Here is an 18,361-nt window from a genome sequence, read left to right as displayed (position 1 = left end):
TAATTGAACGTGTAATTGTGGGTTCATTTCTGGGTTTTCTATTCTCTTCCATTAATCTATGGGTCTATTTTTGTGCCAGTATTGTACTGTAGGTACAACTTTGTTGAGGGATTTTATCCTGAATGTATGTTAGAATTTGTCAAATTGTTTTTCTGTACCTATTTGAAATATCCATATGGTTTTTATCCTTTGTTTTATTGATATATCATGTTGATTGATATGTGAATTTTGGACCATCCTTATATCCTGGGAATAAATCCTACTTGATCATGGTGAATGATTTTTTTAATGTATTGTTTGATTTGGTTTGCTAGTACTTTTTTTGAGGAATTTTGTACCTGTATCCATCAGAGATATTTGCCTGTAGTGCTCTTTATGTGTGTGTATGTTTGGGTGTTATCTTTCTTTGGTTTTGTTATCAGGATGATAATACTGGCCATATAGAATGAGTTTGGAAGTTTTCATTTCTATTTTTTTGGAATTGCTTGAGAAGAAGAGATACTAACTCTTCTTTAAGTGTTTGGTAGAATTTTCCTGTAAAATCATCTGGCCCTGGAATTTTGCTTATTGAGAGTTGTTTTTTGTTTTGTTGTTTTGTTTGTTTTTTGTTTGTTTGTTTTGTTGTTTTGTTTGTTTGATTCAGTCTCTTTGCTAGTAATTTGTTCAAATTTTCTATTTCTTTTTCAGTCTTGGTTGATGATAGTTCCTAAGAGTTTATCTAGTTCTTCTAGATTGTCTAATTTGTTGGCATATAGTTTTTTGTATCATATTCTCTTAAATCTTAAAATTGTGCTTCTGCGCTATTGGTTATTATTTCTCCTTTTTCATTTTTTGTTTATCTGCGTCCTTACTTTTATTTATTTACTTTCTCTTTTTATGAGTCCAGTTAGAGGTTTATTAATTCTGTCAATCTTTTCAAAGAACTAGCTCCTGGTTTCATTGATCTGTTGTATTCACTTGTTTTTTGTCATTGCTTTGGATTTTATTGTTTTGTTTTTTTCTACTTTTTTAATATTTCCTTTCTACTGGTTTGGGGTTTTGTTTGTTTTGTTCTAGTTCCTTTAAACATAAGGTTAGGTAGTTTACTAAGGATTTGTCTTGCTTCTTGAGGGAAGCCTGCTATAAACTTCCTCTTAGAATGACTTTTGGCTATATTCCAAAGGTTTTGGACTATTGTGTTTTCCTTTTTGTTTCCATGTACTTCTTGATTTCTTCTTTGAATTCTTGGTTGACACATTAATTGTTTAGTACCATATTATTTAATATCCATGTATGTGTTGTTCTTTGAGATTTTTTTCTTGTGGTTGATTTCTAGATTCATAGTATTGTGGTCAGAAAAAGATATATAGTATGACTTTGATCAATTTAAAATTGTTGAGTCTTGTTTTGTGGGCTTATGTGTTCTATTCTGGAGAATATTCCATGTGCACTTGGACAGAATGTGTATTCTGCTATTTTAAGATGGCATGTTCTTTATATATCTATTAAATCCATCTGGCCCAATGCATCACTCAAAGCCACTGTTTTCTTATTAATTTTCTATTTGGATGATCTGTCCATCAATGTAAGTGGGATGTTAAAATCTCCCTACTATTATAGATTAGTTTCTTTATCATTGTTATTAACTATTCTATGTATTTGGCCACTCCCATGTTAGGTGAAGAAATATTTACAATTGTTATATCATTTTATCAATATTGTCTCCTTTATTATTTTACAGTGTTGTTCTTTGTCTCTTCCCACAGTCTTCATTTTAAATATATTTTGTTTAATATAAGTATCGCTACTCCAACTTTCTTTTGACATTCTTTTTTTTTCTTTTATCACTATACCTTTAATAAAAGCAAAAAGTTTTGCCAATTGGGAAAGCCCTCTATCTCATTCTTCCTCTTCAGGAGTATTTGATCATTGCTTATTTTTTTACATTTGTTTTTATTTAAATTCAACTTGCCAACATATAGTATAAAACCCAGTGCTCATGCCATCATGTGCCTTCCTTAGTGTCTGTCACCCAGTTATGCCATGCCCCCACCCACTTCTTCTTCTGCAACCCTTTATTTCCCAGAGTTAGGAGTCTCTCATGGTTTGTCTCCCTCTCATTTTTCCCACTCAGTTACCCTCCTTTCCCTTATAATCCCTTTTATTATTTCTTATATTCCACATATGAGTGAAACCATATGATGATTGTCTTTCTCTAATTGACTTACTTCACTCAGGATAATACCCTCCAGTTCCAACCACATCAAAGCATATGGTGGGTATTCACCACTTCTGATGGCCGAGTAATATTCCAGTGTATATATGGATTACGTCTTCTCTAGACATTCATTTGTATGAAAATGTTTCTCCATCCTCACTTTCAATCTACAGGTGTATTTAAGTCTAAAATGAATCATTTGTAGGCAGCATATAGATGATTCTGTTTTTTTAATTCATTTTGTCAGCCTGTGTCTTTTGATTGAAGCATACAGTCCATTTACATTAAAAGTAATTATTGATAAATACGTATTTATTGCCATTTTTTACATGTTTTATGTTTGTTTTTATTTTGTATTTTTTCTCTAGTTTTTTCTTCTCTGTCTCTCCTTCATAGTTTGCTGGTTTTCTTTAGTGGTACACTTTGACTCCTTTCTCTTTGTACTTTACATATCTGTTAGTGGTTATTGTTAGCTTTGTACAGCATCTTCTGCATATTAGTAATCTACACCACGTTGATGGTCAGTTAATTTTTTTTAATTAGGTGGTCAGTTAAATTTGAACCCATTCCTTACTCTTCTCCCCTCCATGTTTTAGACATATAGTGTCATATTTCACATTCTTTTGTGGATCTCTTGACTGTTTTTTTTTTTAAAGAAATACTTGTACTGTTTTTGTGTGTCCTACTTTTCACACCTTGCTGTCTCTCCTATAAACTCACAGACTCTCCAATATTTCTTGTAGGGCTAGTTTAGTGTCACAAGCCCCCTTAGTTTTTGTTTTCCTTTTTATAAATTTATTTATTCATGGGATACACAGGCTCCATGCAGGGAGCCTGATATGCGACTTGATCCTGGGTCTCCAGGATCATGCCCTGGGCCAAGGGCAGATGCAAAACTGCTGAACCACCTGGGCTGCCCCTAGTTTTTGTTTTTTTAAGAAACTCTTTAACTTTCCTTCTGAATTATTTCCTTGTGGGATAGAGTATCCCTGACTGCAGACTCCATCCTTTTAGCACCTTGAATATATCACACCTCTCCTTTCTGGCCTGCAAAATCTCTACTGAAAAATCTTCCGACAATTTCATGGGAGCTTCTCTTGCTTATAACTGCTTTCCTTGCTCCTGCTCCTTTAAAATTCTTTATCAGTACTCCCTGCCATTCTGATCACCATGTGTCTTGGTGTGGATCTCCCTCAGTTGACTCTTGCTGGGGGATCTCTATGCCACCTAGATGTAGACATTTGTTTCCTTCCTCATCTTAGGGAGGGTTTCAGCCATTATTTCTTCAAATGTTTATTTTTCCCTCTTTTCTCCCCTCTCTGACCCCCCCACCCGTATCCGTATAATGGGAGTGCTATTACACCTAATGGAGCCACTGAGTTCCCCAAGCCCAGTCTTATCTTGCATATTTCTTTTTTCTCTCATTTGTTCAATTTGACTCTTTTCCAGGTCATCTTTCAGGTCATCAATTCAATCCTCTGCTTCTTCCAGCCTACCACTTACTCCAACAAGTATATTTTTAATTTCATTTATTCTTCATTTCTAGTTGGTTCTCCTGTATGTATTCTATTTATTTCCCAAGTATCTCACTGATATTCTCCACTCTCCTCTCAAGTCCAGTGAGTATCTTCATGATCACCACCTACATTCTCTACTAGCCAGGTTATTTATATCTGTCTTACCCCAGTCTTCCACTGTGGCTCTGTCTTGTTCCTTCACTTGTGACAAATTCTTCTGTCTCCTCATCTTGCCCAATTATCTGTGCCTGCCTCTTTGGATTAGGACAGCCAGCCATGTCTCTTGCTCTTAAAAGTAATAAGTAGGACATACCTTTACCTAGGTCGTGCTCATCCTCCTCCACCAGGGATGAACAGTTACTGTGGGGATTGGGTTTGCCGGGCCACTCCACAACATGCAGGTGGGTGAGGGTATGGTGCCACAAATTGTGGGTGCTGGTTGTCCATAGGCAATGTGCAGCCACTGTGTAGAACTGGGATGACTGGAATGGCTGAGCAAAAACACACATGGGCAGGAGGGGTATTTTTTGGGCTTTTTGTGGGATTTTTTTTAAAAAAGATTTTACCCATTTGAGTGAGAGAGCAGAGGGAAAGGAATAAAATTCTTAAGCAGACTCCCTACTGAATGTGGAGCCCAATGCAGAGTTCAGTTCTAGGATGCTGAGATCATGATCTGAGCCAAAATCAAGAGTTGGACAGTAAATGAACTGAGCCAACCAGGTACTCCATCAGGGCTGTAGTTTTAACAAGGTGCCAGTGTCCTCTACAGGAGGTCAGGAGAGGCAATATTGGCAAAGTTTGCATGGGTCTTCAGGGGAGGGAATCCACAGCACTAGGACTGAAGCAGGTATAGCTAGAGTGGTGGTATAAGCAAGCTGGGTAACAACTGCCCACAGAGTGCTAGTTCCTCTAGGTATCTGTGTGTTTATGTGTTTATGTTATGAGGAGGAACTGGGAAGGAAAATGGTACCTGCCAGCTCCTTTGTTTCTGGAAAAGTCCCTTAGTGAACTCAGATTACTAATTGTCCCTTCTGTAAGCCTCAGCCATCTTTCTGACTCATGCTTCCAAGATTTATCTCTGCAGACTTTTTGCCTGCATCTTTTAAGGGCAGGGCCTCAGCTTCCTATTACCTTCTATGTTCTCTCAGAGCTGAGCCCACTGATTTTTAAAGTTCTGGGCTTTAAGTCTCACTGGTTGTATGGTTTCAGGAAATTGAGACCCTCTGATTTTCAAAGCCAAATGCTATAGGGATTTCTCTTGCCCTTGTAGGCTCCCCATTGTGTTAGTCTATTTTTCACCCCTTTCCATTCCTGTGGCTCTTTCCCTCCCTCCTGTGGTCAGACCTATGAGGTTTAGGTTCCTACTGAGTCTTTGTCTTGCTTACATCTTTGATGTGTGGCCTCTTCTCTACATTTAGTTGTGGAATTTCTTCAGCCAGTCTTTGGTTCTTTTTCTGGGATTCTTGCTCTGATGTGAATATTATCTAGTTTTAGCCAAGGTATGAGGCGAAATAGGGACCTCCTAGTTAGCCATTATCCCTGGAATTCTTAAATATAACTGATTTTTATATACTGGTTTGGTATCCTGCAGCTTTACTGAATTCATTTATTAATCCTAAAAGTTTTTTAGTGAAGTCTTTTTCTTCTTTTTTCTTTTCCCTTTTCTTTCTTCTCTTTCTTTCTTTCTTTCTTTCTTTCTTTCTTTCTTTCTTCCCTCCCTCCCTCCCTCCCTCCCTCTCCCTCCCTTCCTTCCTTCCAGGGGTGAGCAGATGGGGAGAGAGAATCTTAAGCAGGCATCACTTCCAGTGCAGAGCCCAATGCAAGGCTTGAACTCATATCCCTGAGATCATGACCTAGACTGAAATAGTCAGACAGATGCTTAATAACTGAGGCACCCAGGTACCCCATGGGCTTTTTTTCTGTAAATGATGAAAATATCATGTGAAAATAGACAGTTTGACTTATTCCTTTCTAGTTTGGATGCCCCCCTTCTTTGCCTAACTACTCTGGCTAATACTTCTAGCATTATGTTGAATAAAAAATGGTGAGCATGAACATACTCATCTTGTTCTTGATTACACAGAAAAAGCATTTAGCTGTCTACCTTTGAGTATGATCTTAGCTGTGGGCTAGTTGCACATGGCCTTTGTTAATGTTTATTATATTCCCCCTATACATCATTTGCTGACAGTTTTGTTTCATGCATGGATGTTGAGTTTTGTAAAATCCTTTTTTTTTTGCATGCAATGAGATGACTACAGGATTTTATCCTTCACTCTGTTAACTGGCACATCAAATTGATTTGTGCGTATTGAACCATCCCTGCATTCCTGTAATAAATACCATTTGGTTGTGGTGCATGATTCTTTTAATGGATAGTTTCATTTGGTTTGCTAATATTTTGTTGAGGATTTTTGTGTCTATAATCATGAGGATTTAGGGCCTATAATTTTATTTTCCTGTAGGTCCATGTCTGGTTTTCATATCAGGGTAATGCTGACCTCATAATATGAGTTTGGAAATATTTCCTCCTCTTAAATTTCCTAGTAGTTTGAGAATAATTAATATTAATTCTTTAAGTGTCTGATACAAATCACCAGTGATACCACCTGCTTCCATAGTTTGTTGTTGAGAAGTTTTTAGTTACTGATTCAATTACCTTACTAGACATTGGTCTGTTCATATTTTCTATGTCATCATAATGTAGTCTTGATGTGTTGTATATTTTTGGAATTATCCATTTCTTCTAGGTTTTTTAATTTGTTGTTGTATACTTTTTAAAGATTTTATTTAAAAAAAATAAAAATAAAGATTTTATTTATTGGGATCGTTGGGTGTCACAGCGCTTTGGTGCCTGCCTTTGGCCCAGGGCGTGATCCTGGAGACCCGGGATTGAATCCCACATCAGGCTCCCGGTGCATGGAGCCTGCTTCTCCCTCTGCCTATGTCTCTGCCTCTCTCTCTCTCCCTCTACCATAAATAAATTTAAAAAGTTAAAATTTTTTTAAAAAAGATTTTATTTATTTATTCATGACACACAGAGAGAGAGAGGCAGAGACACAGGCAGAGGGAGAAGCAGGCTCCGTGCAGGGAGCCCAAGGTGGGACTCGAACCCAGGTCTCCAGGATCAGGCCCTGAGCTGAAGGTGACGCTAAACTACTGAGCCATCCGTGCTGCCTTATTGGTGTATAATTTTTCATAGTGTTCTTTTAGATTCCTCATATTTGTGTGGTATCAGTTGTAGTGTCTACTCTTTCATTTCTAATTTTTATCCTTCTTTCTTGTTAATCCAAACTAAGATTTGTCTTATTTATCTTAAAAATAAATCCTCTTAGTTTCTTTTTTTTAAAACCTGCTTAGTTTCATTGATCTTTTCTAGTGTCTTTTTAGTCTCTATTTTATTTATTTCTACTCTGAGCTTTGTTATTTATTTCATTCTACTAACTTTGGGCTTAGTTTGTGCCTTTCTATTCCTTAAGGTGTAAAGTTAAGTTTACTGGAGCTCTTTTTTTCCCCTTAATGTAGGCATTTATCCCAGTCATCAGATTCCCTCTTAGAACTGTTTTTTGCTCTAATGCATAAGTTTGGTATGTTTTATTTCCATTTTCATTTTTCTCAATTTTTTAAAAATTTATATATTGGTTTCTCTTTTGACCTATGCCTCCCCCCGCCTCAGGTACATCCACAGTTATTTTCCAGTTTTCTTATTGTAATTGGTTTCCTCTTTCTTTTTTTTTTAAATATTTTTTGTTTCCTCTTTCATACCATATGATAGGAAATATGCTTGATATGGTCAGTCTTTAAATTTACTAATATTTATTTTGTAGCCTAATCTATGATGTACCCTGGAGAATTTTTCATATGTTCTTAGAAAGAATGTGTGTTTTGCTGCTATTGGGAGGAAGATTTTATAAAGTTCTAGTGGAACATTTAGGAGGGAGGTAGATCATGAAGGTGGAACCTTTTTAAGAATAAACAGGAGAAAGATAATATTTCTCTATGCCATGTGAGAATAGAGAAATAAGAAAGCTGTATGGAAGCCAGAAAGAAAATCTCAGAGGAAATTATATTGGCTATTATCTGAAACTTGACTCTCTCAGCCTCCAGAACTATGAAAAATAAATGTTTATTGTTTTTGTCTTCCATTCTGTGGTATTTCACTGTAGTAGCCTAATCTAAGACAAACAACTTAGAAAAAAATTGACAAATTCTTTGAAAAACAATGAATAAAAAATGACTTAAAAGGCAACTTACAAAATGACTTTTAAAATTTGAATAGTAGTCTAGTTATTAAAGATTTTAAGTTTGGGGATACCTGGGTCATTCAGTGGTTGAATGTCTGCCTTGGCCCAGGTCATGATCTTGGAGTCAGGGGAAAAAGTCCTGAATCAGGCTCCCTGCTGGAAGCCTGCTTCTTCCTCTGACTATGTCTCTGTCTCTCATTCCGTGTCTTTCATGAATAAATAAATAAAACCTAAAAAAAGAAAAAAGAAATTGAGTTTGTAACCTAAATTTTTAAAAAAGTTTTAAGAAAATTCTAGGTCCAAGGAAATAAATTGATATAGTCCATCAATCTTACATAAATTATGTAGAAAAAAGAAGGAGGAAATGGAAATACTAGCTATATGAGTTCAGGAAGCCTACATTAGCATGATACCAAAACCGGAAAAAGATAGCACAAAAAATGTAAAATAATTACTAATATACCTCAAAATAACAATGTAAAATTCATAACCAAAAGTTAGCAAATTAAATATAGCTATACACGAAACATGCTATGTATATATGTATTTTTTTTGTATGTATGCACACAAAACCATGATCGTGACTGGAATTTAGCTCAGGAATGCAATTGGTTTAATATTGAATAACCATTCAATGTAATCTTATACACTAAAAAATCATATGATAATCTCAGTAGGTATAAAAAAGTGTTTGAATTTGGCAAAATTCAACACCTATTAAAACAATTTTCATCTAACTAAAAATAGAAATTCCCTCAGCCTGATAAAGAACATCTATGAGAAATCTACAGCTACTACTGTGTTCAGTCATGAAAGACTAAAGACATTTCCTCTAAGATTAGGGACACAGAAATAATATCTGTTTCCATTGTATGTGATACCCTTACTGTTGCAGTAATGCTAGGTTAAAAAAACTACATATCAGAGAGGAAGAAGCAAAACAGCCTATTTTTAGACTACAGGAATATGTAAATAGAAAATCCTAGATTTTCTATAATATAATACTTAAACTAACAAATCTCATTATAGGATATAAGGTCAATATGAAAATCAATTATATATATGTCTAGCAATGAAAAATTGGAAAATGTTTATGCTAGCATATGAAAACAAAATAATTTAAAATAATCATTGAAAATTTGTGTAAGACATTAAAAAGCATTGCTAAGAGGGGCACCTGGGTGATGTAGTCAGTTAAGCATTTGACTCTTGGGTTTGGACCAGGTCCTGATCCCAGGGTTCTTTTTTTTTTTAAATATTGATTGATTGATTGATTGATTGATTGATGATAGTCACACACACAGAGAGAGAGAGGCAGAGACACAGGCAGAGGGAGAAACAGGCTCCGTGCACCGGGACCCTGATGTGGGATTCGATCCCGGGTCTCCGGGATCACGCCCTGGGCCAAAGGCAGGCACCAAACCGCTGTGCCACCCAGGGATCCCATGATCCCAGGGTTCTGATATCTAACCCCATGTTGGGCTCTGGATTCAGCATGGAGTCTGCTTAGTATTCTATTGGTCCCTCTTCTTCTGCCCCTCCTGCTCCTGCTCTTTGTTTTCTAAATCTCTAAGATTTCTCTAAGAAATCTTAAAAAACAAATAACAAAAACATTGTTGAGAGAAAGACCTTAAAAATTAATGTCTCCAATTTTTAATTGTTAATTCCATTTCTTCTGATGTTTATTGGCAACTATGCTATTACTTCATTGTAATTGTAAAGAAAAACAACCTATAGACTGTAATATGCATCCTATTTTCTGTAAAGCTAAAATATAAGAAAAATGGACTTCAAATCAATTTAATATTGCAAAATCTAATGTTTTTAAGCATTTATGAAATACCAGAAATTATCAGTATTACCTATATCATATTTTCTCGCTTAATCTTAAGATACTGTCTTTATCTGATTTTACATAATGAAATTGAGATCTGTGGTCATGGAATTGAAAATGACCAACTTGAACAAAGGCAATCTAGCCAGAGCTAGAACTGTAAAACCACCATGTTATATTCCCTTATTCTAACAATCTAGATTTTCAGGAAGAAAAAATTATCATTTATATTATAATATTCCCAAGTTATGGTCCTGGTTTTATTTATTTATTTTTTAAGTTTTTAAATTAATGATAGACATAGAGATGGAGAGAGGCAGAGACACAGGCAGAGGGAGAAGCAGTTTCCATGCAGGAAGCCTGACATGGGACTTGATCCCGGGACTCCAGGATCATGCCCTGGGCCAAAGGCAAGTACCAAACCATTGAGCCACCCAGGGATCCCCCATAGTCCTGGTTTTATAAAACATAAGGAAATTACTCAAAGCTATATATAAATTACTCAAGTGGACATAGTGACGCAAAGGAAGCAGTATTTTCATGGAAAATCCAGGTTACAGGTAAAGCCAGGAGATTCAAGAAACAGGAAATCATGAAACTGTCTAAGGAAACAGGAAGTTTTCAAGGTATTAACCTGGACATCTTAATAATATCACTGATATTCATGAAGTGATCTAAGTGATGTAGGAGGGCTTTGGAGAAGGGAATAAGTTAGGTAGCTGGAGGCATGCACTTCCCACTTTACCCACACGTGCTTCCGATGCATTCTCTTGGTGCCCAGCCTCTGACTGTAGCACAGCCCTTTGATCAAACTTTGCCTAGTGAGGGGCAACACTACATGTTCTCCCAAGGCCTAGGGTCTCCTATTACATTTCTTCTGTCTGCCACTTCCTGGGATCACTCTCCAACCTCACACCCAGGATCATGTCCCTGGCTGGTGAGCCTGCTGACATACCCAGAGGGAGGGGCACACACATATCATAATGGGCATTGAGCCAGGGGATGAAGCGCGGCCTGGCTTGGGACATAAATAATGAGGTAATTCTGAGCTTATGTCCAGTTACTCATTTGGTCAAGATGAGTAAGTAGCCAAACGCCCTTGGAGAAATGACAAAAAGCTGCCTCAGATTTCTTCTTCTCAACCCCAGACTCCACCTACGCACTCTATTCCTTCCTCCTCTCCACCCTGGGATCCACCTATCCACTCTTTTCCATCTTCCTCTTGACCCCAGGCTCCAACTCCCCACTCTTTTCCTTCCTCCTCACGACCCCGGGCTCCACCTACCCACTCTATTCCTTCCTCCCCTCAACCCCGGTGTCCTCCTATCTACTCTATTCCTTCCTCCTCTCATTGTCCAAGGCAGTTTCCTCTTGTGTGTAACTCTTTTCATCCACAGAACACTCCCCAGCGTCAGCCACCTCTCTCAACTCATAAGCCTATTTCTTTCCCTCCTGTTCATAGTGCTGTCCCTCCTTGCCACCCTAACGTACAGGTTTCCCCACCCAAATCTTGCTCTATTCCTTCAAAAACCTCCAGCCCCCGATACTTTTTTCCTGCTACTGTTCTCCACTTCTCCAGTTTGTTCTTTACTCCTACTCCCCCTCCCAGCCCTAAGTAGACGTTAAAGTCTTATCCTCCCAAATGTTCCAGCCAACTCCATCCAGACCTCCGTGATACACAAATCCTATCCTGGAGAGATGATTTCCCTGTGAGTGGGACTGTTCTGATATCATCCAGAATTGCCAGAACAATCGATCCCCAGGAGCTTCACTTGGTGAATGTTGGGAACTCAAGTCAATGCTAATCAACATTTAGCTTGGAGGGTAAGCCTTGTCCATGATGGCATTTTCACCCACAACATGGTTATCATACTATTCTCTGTATGTTACCTTCATCCTTATAAATCACCTTCAGATGCCAGAGATACCTTTAGCAAGATCATCTCTGCCAGAAAACCAGTTTCTTTCCTCTCTTTCCTAATTAGCTGGCCTGAATGAAGTCTACATTTATAACTGGTTTCTCCATGGAATTTGGTCTGTGACCACAGAGCAAACAGCAAGACCAGGGACGCAAGGTAGAGAAGAGTGATTGGAAATCATGTCATCTGATCTCTACATGGGTGAGTCCTATTGATCTGTCCTGGATGAAAGTAAATGTGAGAATGGGTGACCTCTAAGAACTCCCACACAAGCACAAGACCCCTATTATAGTCATAGAAGGAGTCAAGGTTCTTTGGTATGGTTCCTACAAGACTCTATTGTTCTGCACCATAGGATTTGTGGAAATGAACTAGGGAGTTATTGCCTTTGAGAAATGCCTCCTACAAAAAGAAAGGGGCCCCCCATTCTGATCTCATTGAAGCTCTGACCCTTGAACCTCTGAATCCGAGAAAATGGCGGGCACCAAAGCCTAGAAGGAAAGTATACATGCATATCCTTTCAAGATGATAGCATCAAATAAACAGATGATATATATATAATAAGTATATATATATTTATTTATACATATATTAAAATCATTGTCATAAAGCAATATATAGATTCAGTGAAATCTCAATCAAAATTCCAACACATATCTTTAGGAAACCTGAGAAGTTGATGGTACTTTGCAACAACAGGCAAAAGAGCCAAGATACCCATGACTCCTTTAAGACCTGGTAAGAATAATTTTGCTACCGGATACCAGACTCACCACATGAGCCAAAAATCCATAGCTCTTGTCTTTCTACCTTTCTATTTTGGGGTGAGGCCCTCTCACCCCATTTTAACTCTAGTCAGGGCAGGTGTCTCTGACACAGGGCTGCCTCAGGGGAATTGGGGTAAAGAGCTCAATTCTAAGAAAGCAAGGGAGGGAGGGAGTTGTGGACTGAAGTCGAGAGAGGAAGGGAGGAATGCAGGAAGTGATGGAGGAAGGAAGGAATGAGGGAGGGGGAAGGAAGGAATGTCTCTTTGCCCATGAGAGACACACAGAGAGAGGCAGTGACACAGGCAGAGGGAGGAGCAGGAAGGAAGGAAGAAAGGAAGGAGGAAGGAAGGAAGGAAGGAAGGAAGGAAGGAAGGAAGGAAGGAAGGAAGAACGGACTTAGGCAGGGAAGGAAGGAGGGAGAGATGGAGGGAGCAATGCCTTAGTAAAAAGCTCCTCATTTGCTGGAGCTTCTTTTCACCTGTGGGGCATCACCCCATAGAGAGCAGACTGGGAGACCAAAGGGTCCAGTGGGGACGCCTAACCTCCACAAGGGGAGCAGAGCCTGAGAGAGCCCCATCAGCCCCAATGTAACTTAGGGCCCCCTGCCCCACACTCCAATAGCAAAGCTTACACCTCCCCCCCACCCCAGACATGAGACCACAGAACTCCCAATATGGGGACACTGGGGAAGCCACACTCAAACACCTGCAACTTCTGCCCTCTTGGTAAATTTGAGAAATATATATCCATTCAGTTAATTGTGTAAGTTAATCTATAAGATTAACTCTAAGATGGATGTCTCAGAGTGCTTGCTGTTGCTTCTCCATGTAACCACATCAACGACGTTCATTCTTTCATCCTATGATCCTGTGCTGAGCCCCTGGGTTGTGCTGGCCCAAGCCCCACGGATTTTGAACCCAAGTCGCCTTCCCTCCCCTGAGGTGTCCTTCTGATGCCCATGATCTCCTCTCTGGTTCAGCCCAGAATGTGATAACTGCAGGCTGAACCATGTCAGGGTGCACAGTGATATCAGTATCCACAATGCTAAAGTGTGAACCTTGGGAGAAGATGATCACCACTCGGAGTGTTCAGTGCCCATCTCACCCTTGTTCCTTAAACCCAGCCTGTGTGCTGCGTGGATAAATAAAGATGACTTTCAAGCATCAGTCGGACCTTTCCTTTGTGGAGCCTCACACTTTTCTGCCCGCATGCACTGGTTCAAATCCTTCATCTTGGGCATGGTTGCATGGCCCAGCAGTTTAGCACCTGCCTTCAGCCCAGGGCGTGTTCCTGGAGTCTTGGGAAGGAGCCCCTTTTCTGGCTCCCTGCCTGGAGCCTGCATTCTCCCTGCCCGTGTCTCTACCTGTCTCTCTGTGTGTCTTTCATGATTAAATATATACAATCTTTAAAAAGTACGTAGTGTCCACCTGAAGTGTATACTATCCACTGATTTCTTTATCTCAATGACTCCATTTTTCTTTCTGGGGTTGGTTTCATTGTTTGTTTGTTTGGGCATCTGTTCTTCAGTGTCTTGTATTTTTTATTAGAATTTCAGGTTTTTGTTCTATGTCTTTCATGTCATGAAATTATTGGTGAAGTATTTGTGTAAATATGCCCTTTTTATACCTGTTGTTCATCCCTCACATGGATTGTTTGCTCATCTGTTTCCTAATTTTGGAATGTGAGCTCACCTTCAACGGGACTTTTCTTGTGACCCGGACCATGGTGGGGCTCCTATAGCATGATAGGTTTTGTATCTAACACCTCAGAGGTCACATGGACCTAAAACCAGTTTCATTTTTGGTTGGGGATTTCTATATCACATAGTTCATATTTTGGACTCAAAACCAGGGCAAGCGGTAGGCATAGGATTTCTTTTATTTTGGTTTTAAGATTTTATTTCTTTGCCCATGAGAGACACACAGAGAAGAGGCAGTGACACAGGCAGAGGGAGGAGCAGACTCCCTTCAGGGTTTCCAATGCGGAACTCAATCCCAGGTCCCCAGGATCAACCCCTGAACCAAAGGAAGATGCACAGCGGTTGAGCCACACAGGAATCTCAGGCACAGGATTTTAGTATCTCAGGGGAAATTTTTTTAATAATAATTTTTTTTAATTTATGATAGTCAGAGAGAGAGAGAGAGAGAGAGGCAGAGACACAGGCAGAGAGAGAAGCAGGCTCCATGCACCGGGAGCCCGACGTGGGATTTGATCCTGGGTCTCCAGGATAGCGCCCTGGGCCAAAGGCAGGCGCCAAACCGCTGCGCCACCCAGGGATCCCAATAATAAATTTTTTTATTGGTGTTCAATTTGCCACCATTCAGAATAACACCCAGTGCTCATCCCACAAGTGCCCGCCTCAGTGCATCACCCATTCACCCCCACTCCCTGCCATCCTCCCCTTCCACCACTCCTAGTTCATTTCCCAGAGTTAGGAGTCTTTATGTTCTATTTTCTATTCTATCATTTTTCTCCTTTTCCCAATACAACTTGTTTTGGGCCACTCTGCATGACGCAAAATGACTAGAATGAAAAACTCACCTCAAACTCTGAAAGAGACAGAAACAGTCCTCTCTCCCAGAGTTAAAAAGTTTGGATTACAATTCAATGTCAGAAAGCCAACTTAGAAGCACAATTATAAAGTGCCTGGTGGCTCTACAAAAAAGCATAAAGGATTCAAGAGACCTCATGACTGCAGAATTCAGAACTAATCAGTCAAAAATTAAATATCAATTAAATTAGATGCAATCCAAACTAGAGGTCCTAATAATGAGGGTAATGAGGTAGAAAAATGAGTGAGTGACATAGAAGACAAGTTGATGGCAAAGAGGGAAACTGAGGAAAAAAGAGAAAAACAATTAAAGTTGATGAGCATAGATTAAGGGAAATAAATGACAGCCTCTGAAGGAACATCTACATTTAATTGGGATTCCCAAGGGCGCTGAAAGAGAAAGAGGTCCAGAAATTGTATTAGAACAAATCATAGCTGAGAACGTTCCTAACTAGGGAAGGGAAAAGGATATCCAGATCCAGGAAATAGAGAGATACCCCCAAAATCAATAAAAGCCATTCAGCACCTTGACATTTAATAGTGAAGCTTGCAAATTCCAAAGATAAAGAGAAGATCATAAAAGCAGTAGGAGAGAAGAAATATCTAACCTTTATGGGAAGAAATATTAGATTAACAGCAGACCTCCCCACAGAGACCTGGCAGGCCAGAAAGGGATGGCAGGATATATTCAGGGTCCTAAATGAGAAGAATATGCAGGCAAGAATACTTTATCCAGCAAGGCTCTCATTCAGAAAAAAAGGAGAGATAAAGAGCTTTCAAGACAGGCAACAAACTGAAAGAATGTGACCATCAAGGCAGCTCCACAAGAAATACTAAGGGGGATTCTGTAATAGAATAGAATAGAATAGAATAGAATAGAATAGAATAGAATAGAATAGAATAGAATAGAATAGAATGAGGATGTCCAAGAAAACAATTCATAAAAACCGTGACTGAATAGGTATTTGATGACACTAAATTCATATCCTTCAATAGTAACTCTGAATGTGAATGGGCTTAATGACCACATCAAAAGGTGCAAGGTTTCAGACTGGATGAAAAAGCAAGACCCATCTATATGCTGTTTACAAAAAAGACTCATTTTAGACATAAAGACACCTATATCCTGAAAATAAAAGGTTGGAGGACCATGTACCATTCAAATGGTCCTCAAAAGAAAGCAGGGGTAGCCATCCTTATATCTGATAAACAGTTTATCCCCAAGACTGTAGTGAGAGATAAAGAGGGACACTATATCACACTTAAAGCATCTATCCAACAAGATGACCTAACAATCCTCAATATTTATGCCCCGAATGTGGGAGCTGCCAAGTATATCAATCAATTAATAACCAAAGGTAAGACATACTTAGATAATTATACACTTATACTTGGTGACTTGTACATATTGCTTTCTACAATCAACAGATCTCTAAGCACATCTCCAAAGAAACAAGAGGGTAAATGATACACTGTACCAGATGAATTTCACAGATATTTACAGAACTTTACATCCAAGCAGAACTGAATACACATTCTTCACAAGTACACAAAGAAGCTTTACAAGAATAGACCACATACTGTGTCACAAATCAGGTGTGAACCGATACGAAAAGATTGGGATAGTCCTCTGCATATTTTCAGACTGTAATGCTTTGAAATTTGAATTAAATCACAAGAAGACATCTGGAAGGATTTCAAAAACGTGGAGGTTAAGGACCATCCTGTTAAAACATGAAAGGGTCAACCAGGAACATAAGAAAGAAAGAAAGAAAGAAAGAAAGAAAGAAAGAAAGAAAGAAAGAAAGAAAGAAAGAAAGAAAGAAAGAAAGAAAGAAAGAAAGAAAAAGATTCATTGAAACTAATGAGAATGAAGATAGAACCATTAAAAATCTTTGGGATACAGCAAAAGCAGTCCTGAGGGGGAAATACATCACAATACAAACATCCATCCAAAAACTGGAAAGAACTCAAATACAAAAGCTAACGTTGCACCTAAAGGAGCTGGAGAAAAAACAGCAAATAGATCCTACACTGAGCAGAAGAAGAGAGTTAATAAAGACTCGAGCAGAACTCAATGAAATAGGGACCAGAAGACCTGTGGAACAGATCAATAAAACGAGGAGTTGGTTCTTTGAAAGAAATAATAAAATAGATAAACCATTAGCCAGCCTTATTAACAAGAGGAGAGAGAAGACTCAAATTAAGAAAACCATGAATGATAAAGAAGAGACCACTACAAACCCCAAGGAAACACAAATGATTTTAAAAACATATTATGAGCAGCTATATGCCAATAAATTACACAATCTAGAAGAAATGGACGCATTCCTGGAAAACCACAAACTACCAAAACTAGACTTGGAAGAAATAGAAAACCTGAACAGGCCGATAACCAGGGAGGGAATTGAGCAGTCATCAGAAACCTCCCAAGACACAAAAATCCAGGGCCTGATGGATTCCCTGGGGAATTCTATCAAACATTTAAAGAAGATACCATACCTATTCCAGTAAAGCTGTTTGGAAAGATAGAAAGAGATGGAGTACTTCCAAACTCGTTCTATGAAGCCAGCATCACCTTAATTCCAAAGTCAGATAAAGACCCAACCAAAAAGAAGAATGATAGATCAATATCCCTGATGAACATGGATGCAAAAATTCTCAACAACATACTAACCAATAGGACCCAACAATACATTAAGAAAATGATTCATCATGCCCAAGTGGAATTTATCCCTGAGATGAAAGGTTGGCCAACACTCATAAGAGCAATTAAAGTGATTGATCATATTAGCAAGAGGAAAAAAAAAAGAACCATATGATCCTCCCAATACAGGCAGAGAAAGCGTTTGACATAATACAGCATCCCTTCCTGATCAAAACTCTTCAGAGTGTAGGGATAGAGGGAACATTCCTCAAGATTTTAAAAGCCATCTACGAAAAGCCCAAAGCAAATATCATTCTTAATGTGGAAACACTGGGAACCTTTCACCTAAGAACAGAAACAAGACAGGGATGTCCACTCTCACCACTGCTATTCAACATAGTACTAGAAGTCTTAGCCTCAGCAATCAGGCAACAAAAAGAAACAAATTGTATTCAAAATGGCAAAGTAGAAGTCAAACTCTCCCTCTTCACCAATGACAAGATACTGTATATAGAAAACAAAAAAGACTCCACCCAAAGATTGCTGGAAGTCATAGAGCAGTTTGGCAGTGTGCCAGCATATAAAATCAATGCACAGAAATCAGGGACATTTCTACATACTAAAAATGAGACCGAAGAAAGAGAAATTAAGGAGGAAATCCCATTTATAATTGCATGCAAAAGCA

The 18,361-nt window shown here is 38.6% G+C and overlaps 1 long non-coding RNA gene across 1 annotated transcript; it reads left to right on the top strand.

Moving 5' to 3' along the window:
- Nucleotides 1-10,847: 10,847 nt before the first annotated feature.
- Nucleotides 10,848-12,449, top strand: LOC144309421 (uncharacterized). Its single transcript, XR_013375404.1, has 4 exons — nt 10,848-10,873; nt 11,444-11,616; nt 11,778-11,912; nt 12,375-12,449. It is a non-coding gene; the product is annotated as an uncharacterized LOC144309421 (long non-coding RNA).
- The last annotated feature ends 5,912 nt before the right edge of the window (nt 12,450-18,361 follow it).

Source organism: Canis aureus, chromosome Y, assembly GCF_053574225.1.
Source record: "Canis aureus isolate CA01 chromosome Y, VMU_Caureus_v.1.0, whole genome shotgun sequence".
In the NCBI taxonomy this organism is placed as follows: Eukaryota; Metazoa; Chordata; class Mammalia; order Carnivora; family Canidae; genus Canis; species Canis aureus.
The sequence above is the reverse complement of the archived record's forward strand: the minus strand, read 5'-3'. Positions and strand labels throughout refer to the sequence as shown.